This window comes from Arachis hypogaea, chromosome 10, assembly GCF_003086295.3.
Source record: "Arachis hypogaea cultivar Tifrunner chromosome 10, arahy.Tifrunner.gnm2.J5K5, whole genome shotgun sequence".
NCBI classification, from domain to species: domain Eukaryota; kingdom Viridiplantae; phylum Streptophyta; class Magnoliopsida; order Fabales; family Fabaceae; genus Arachis; species Arachis hypogaea.
This window is the reverse complement of record NC_092045.1, coordinates 43,974,399-43,980,652: the sequence shown is the minus strand read 5'-3', so window position 1 is coordinate 43,980,652 and position 6,254 is coordinate 43,974,399.

The window sequence follows — 6,254 nt, the reverse complement described above, 5'->3', positions numbered from 1 at the left end:
GTAAATTTGATGACTTGTGCCGTTTCTCCAATATCTGCCAAGGGAATCCTGCTGACTTTGAAGAATGGAAGTGTTTGAAGTTCGAAGGGGGCCTTTGTGAGGATCTGATGAGTTCAGTAGTCCCATTGAAGATACGAAATTTTGCTGAGCTGGTTAATAAGTGCAAGTTAGTGGAAGAATGTGCTAAGAAGGTAACTGCCTCTAAAGCAAGTCGTCAAGGATTTCCACCAAGGAACTATAATAGTTACAATTGGCAACCACGAAGGACAAACTTCAAGACCCCTGGTGTGCCACAGCGAAGGAACCCACAAGCTGGTAACGCTCCTGCTCGCCCTACGGGTGGAAACGGAGGTAGACCAAGGCAGGATAATGGTAAACGACCTCAACAGGCACAAGTGAATATCTCATGTAGGAAGTGTGGAAAGGATCATGGTACCAGGCCTTGCCAAATCAGAACATTTACTTGTTACAATTGTGGGGAACCGGGACACTTGGCGAGGAGTTGCCCAAAAGGACTTTCTCGAAATCCAATACGAACCCAGCAACAAGGTCGAGTGTTTGCCATGACTGCTGATGATGCTATGCAATCAGACGCCCTGATCCAAGTTCAGTGTATTGTCAAAGATCGATTTCTAACTGTACTGTATGACTCGGGTGCATCGCATTCCTTTGTTTCTTTAACTGTTGCTCGTGAGTTGGGACTAGATTTCTCTGAGTTGAGCTTTGATCTAATTGTCCATACACCTGCGTCCCAAAATGCTTTGACTAGTTTAGTGTGCCTGCAAGTACCATTTACTATTAGGAACAGAACTTTTATACATGATCTAATCTGTTTGCCTCTATATGGTTTAGAAGTTATTCTAGGGTTAGATTGGTTATCTAAGTATCATTTTTTCCTTGATTGCTATGAAAGAACTGCTATTATTTCATCTGATAGTTTAGATATTAAACCATTTCTGTCTCATACTTTATATATGAATTCTGTAAGAGTTGCATTAGACGGGAGTGATTGTGAGGGGTACGTTCTGTTTGCGGCTAGCTCAAATGATAGTGAACTAAGCTTAGAACGAATCCAAGTAGTAAAGGAATTTCCTGATGTTTTCCCGGACGACATACTTGAGTTTCCTCCTCAGCGAGAGATAGAATTTAGCATTGAACTTGTACCTGGAACCGGACCGATTTCCATAGCACCGTACCGGATGTCACCGTTGGAACTTGTAGAGTTGAAGAAGCAGTTGGATGAGCTACTTGGGAAGAAATTTATTCGTCCCAGTGCATCACCTTGGGGAGCTCCGGTATTGCTAGTAAAGAAGAAGGATGGTGGAATGAGACTTTGTGTAGATTAACGACAGTTAAATAAAGTCACTATCAAGAACAAGTATCCACTTCCACGAATAGATGATTTGATGGACCAGTTAAAAGGTGCAACTGTGTTTTCGAAGATTGATTTGCGATCGGGCTATCACCAGATTCGAGTGAAAGAATCAGATATACCGAAGACTGCATTTAGAACTCGATATGGTCACTATGAGTATACGGTTATGTCGTTTGGACTAACTAATGCTCCTGCGATTTTCATGGATTACATGAATCGTATTTTCCGTCCGTACCTTGATCAGTTCGTAGTAGTTTTCATAGACGATATTCTCATTTATTCGAAGACAGAAAGAGAGCATGAAGAGCATCTAAGGGCTGTATTGCAGATACTGAGGACTCGAAAGTTATATGCTAAACTATCAAAGTGCGAGTTCTGGACAGAGAAGGTGGCATTTTTGGGACATGTTATATCGCAGGGAGGAATTGCGGTGGATCCTTCAAAAATTGAAGCAGTAGTGGCGTGCGAACCACCTACGACCGTTACAGAAGTTCGGAGTTTTCTCGGACTTGCTGGATATTACCGGAGGTTTGTTAAAGGATTTTCACAGATAGCCTTACCTCTGACTTACCTTACACAAAAGGAAGTTCCGTTCGTTTGGACGGCTGAGTGTGATAGAAGTTTCAAGATGCTTAAGGAAAAGTTAACAACTGCACCTGTATTAGTACTAGCCGACCCGCAGAAACCTTTTGAAGTATACTGTGACGCCTTTCATAAAGGACTTGGATGTGTGCTGATGCAAGACAAAAATGTGGTGGCTTATGCTTCCCGGCAGCTGAGACCTCATGAACAAAATTATCCGACGCATGACTTAGAGTTGGCTGCAGTGGTGTTTGCTCTGAAGATCTGGAGGCACTATTTGTATGGCGCTCAACTAGAAGTTTTCTCTGACCACAAAAGTTTAAAGTATATCTTTGACCAGAAGGATCTTAATATGCGACAGCAAAGGTGGATGGAGTTCCTGAAGGATTATGATTTTAAGTTAAGTTATCACCCAGGAAAAGCGAACGTGGTGGCAGACGCCTTGAGCAGGAAGAATTTGAGTATCTCTTGGATGATGATAAAGGAAGAGAAGCTAGTCGCGGAATTTGAGGACCTTAAGTTGGCTATGACTGAGACGTCAAATGGAGTCCGTTTGGCCCAATTGCATATAACACCAGATTTTAAGATTAGGATTCAGCAAGCACAAGCACAGGACTCAGAAATGATGACGATGCTGAGACGGATGAAAGTAGAAGAACCAGAAGCTGTAAGGCTAGATCGTAGTAGTCTCTGGAGATACAAGAATAGAATTTGTGTACCTAGCTCTGGAGATTTACGGCAAAGGATTCTTGCAGAAGCTCATCAAAGTAGATTTTCTATACATCCTGGAGTAACAAAGATGTATCAGGATTTGAAACAAATGTTCTGGTGGCCGGGTTTAAAGAAAGAGGTAGCTGATTATGTCTCAAAATGTTTAACCTGCCAGAAGGTAAAGGTGGAACACCAGAGACCGTCAGGAACCCTGCAACCCTTAGAAATACCACAATGGAAATGGGAGCAGATCACTATGGATTTTGTTATGGGATTGCCAAGGACTTCAACGGGACACGATGCCATTTGGGTAATTGTGGACAGGTTGACAAAATCAGTGCACTTCCTTCCGATTCGAGTTGACTATACATTAGAAAGGCTGGCACGGATATATATTCAAGAAATCGTACGATTGCACGGAATACCTTCGTCAATTGTTTCAGATCGAGATCCGAGGTTTACTTCCAGATTCTGGGGAGCTTTCCAAAAAGCATTGGGAACAGAATTGCATATGAGTACAGCATACCATCCTCAGACAGACGGACAATCAGAGCGGACAATCCAGACATTGGAAGACATGTTAAGATCTTGTGTGATGGACAACCAGGGCAGTTGGGATAGGTATTTGCCATTGGTCGAGTTCGTCTATAACAACAGTTACCAACAAAGTATCGGGATGGCACCATATGAAGCTCTCTGTGGAAGGAGATGTCAGACACCATTGTGTTGGAATGATGATGGAGAAGCTAGTGTCTTGGGTCCAGACTTAGTGCAAGAAACTACTGAGAAGATAAAGGGGATTCGCCAGAAGATCCAGACAGCACAAAGTCGTCAAAAGAGCTATGCCGATAATAGACGTAGACCCTTAGAGTTTAGTGAGGGAGACCATGTCTTTCTTAAAGTAACCCCGACTACTGGAATAGGTAGAGCCCTTAAGACTAAAAAGCTTAACCCTCGATACATAGGACCTTTCCAAATACTTAAAAGAGTCGGTCTAGTAGCTTATCAAGTAGCCTTTCCTCCATATCTATCAAACCTTCATGATGTTTTTCATGTCTCGCAACTTAAGAAATATATTCCCGACGAGAGTCACATTTTAAAACCAGAGACAGTACAGTTACGAAACGATTTGACATATCAAGCATCACCAGTTCAGATCGTAGAAAGAAGTGATAAGCAGCTGAGAGGCAAGACTGTTCGCTTAGTCAAAGTAGCTTGGGGACAAAGAGGAGAAGAAGAACACACTTGGGAACTGGAGGATAAGATGAAGCTGATTACCCGTATCTATTCTCAGGTAACTGAAATTTTGAGGGCAAAATTTTCTTTTAGAAGGGTAGAATGTAACAACCCCGGTTTTCGAGTACGCGAGATCTTTTCTGAAAATACGGAGAAATCTGGAGGATTAGTAAGGGGGAAAAGCTCTGATATATTATCAAGTATCTCAATCCTCATTGTCATTATGTCATCTTTAAGTTAGAACCTTTTATGAGGCAAGCTCGATAATGCAGTTACGAAGAACATAGTTTTTGAACCGTATCGGTTAGGAGTTTTGATCCGGTTTTTCGTAAATAGTCTCAGTTTGACGAACCGGACTCGATTCATGAGAGAAGAGAGATAATAGGGTAATATCATCATTATATGAGTATTAGAAGCTTCTTGAATGATATTATAAGGTTACTTGGTCAGTTTTAGTTAAAAACAGAAAATCGGTTTAACTGGGTTCACAGTTTACTGGTGTAGCTTAGCACCAGCACTCTCTGATGACTTTAGCAATGCTAAGGCCTCATTATTCATGTTTTATTCTCATAATAAATATGTTACTAGTGTCATTTATGCTAGTAGCTCAGAAAATAATTTTTAGAGATGTTTTTGCAAGTGTTCCGATACATCTAGTTTTAGTAGTTATACACCTGAGATATTTTAATATTATTTTAATCCACCTCCAAGCCAACCAATCATAACTCACCCTACACCTCCAAAACCCTCAAGGCTGGCTCATTTTCACTTTGTGGCCGAAAATAGGTAGAGAGAAAAAGAGAGAAAAGTTCTTAGTTCCAAATCTTCAAAGCTTGATTTCTGCTGAACTAAAACTCAAATCAAAATTCCAATCCGACCAAAATGATCCTCTCTTCTTTCTCTACATGATCATATGACTTATCAAGGCTGGGATCAAGGTGAGTTGGCTGCACCATCTCTCTTTTGATTCGGTTTCAAGGAAACATGGTTAAATATGTGTTTTCTTGATGTGATTTAGGAGGAAAAAGTGCTTAAGGACCACCTGAAAGTTTGATTGAATTAGGAGCAGCAAAACCAGGTAGGGTGTCACGAAATTAATCTTGATTATTTGTGTTTGAGATGTGTGAATGTTGTATTATTTGGCTGTGCTAAAAATTGGTTGCATATGTGATTGATTCTTGGTGAAATTTTGATGAAATTTGATGAAATTCAAGCTTTAAAGTTCATGTTCTTGGGCAGCTGGAAAAACAAAACCCTAGGCTTAAATTGAGGGTCAATTTGTGTTGAAATCATGTAGAAAAGATGGGGTTTTAGTGGCTGCTAATTTATTATGAATTATAGTAAAAATCGGTTGCTGAAAAGACTGAAAAACGGGTAAAAACAGAGAAAGAATCTGAAGAATTTATGAAGAACATGAAGAACACTTTGAGTGTGATGAAGAACAATGAAGAACAGGCCTTAGATCTTAAAAAGGGCAAGGAAGTAAAATTTTTGGTGTTTAAGGGGTTGTTTAGTAATTTCTGAAAGTTAGGGTGGTTAAAGTAGAAATATTAAAAGTTACGAGTGGTAAAAAGTGAATTTTAAAGGTTAAAGGTAAAAGGTAAGTTAATTTTCGAAAATTAATAATAAAATAATAAATAATAATAAAATATTAAATAATAATATTTAATTAAAAATAATATTTTAATAAAAATAATAAAATAATACGGAACAGGCAGTTTTCTGTAAAAGCTTTAGAAAGACAACCTTAAGTGCAGAATCTTATAATTACCTTCATAAAACACTTAGGGTGTGGTAAGAACATATTAGTGAGGCAAAGATAAAGAAAAGATAAAAAGTTGAAGAAAAGATAAAAATCAAAGAAAAAGTCTGTAAAATTTTAACAACAGAGAAACAGACAGAGACTAGTGAACAAACTAGGGCAACATAGTTTGTTCTTGATGTGCGAATAGGGTTAGGTATTATATGAAAAGTTAAACTGTTTCAGTATAGACTTAACGAATCTATACTTGGGGCAGGCTAACTAATCATATCAAAATTTACATAAGCTTTAAATACATAGGTTAAATAGAGCAAGCAGAATAAAGTGAGGAAGCGCAGAGAAAGGAACAAACAGAGCAGAATAAAGAGACAAAGCGAAAAGAGTAATATGATAAAGAGTAGAGAACCTATTGAGAGGTCATCTGTTGCATTAAGGCAACCTCAGAGATATCCATATGTTCATCTACTGCATTGTAGCAGTCAGATAGATAATGGTGCAACCACTGAGAAACGCTTTCCTGCGGTACAGATCCATATTTTATTTCTGTAAGGCAGAGGGGTTATTTCCTGCTACAGAAGTACCGTGACC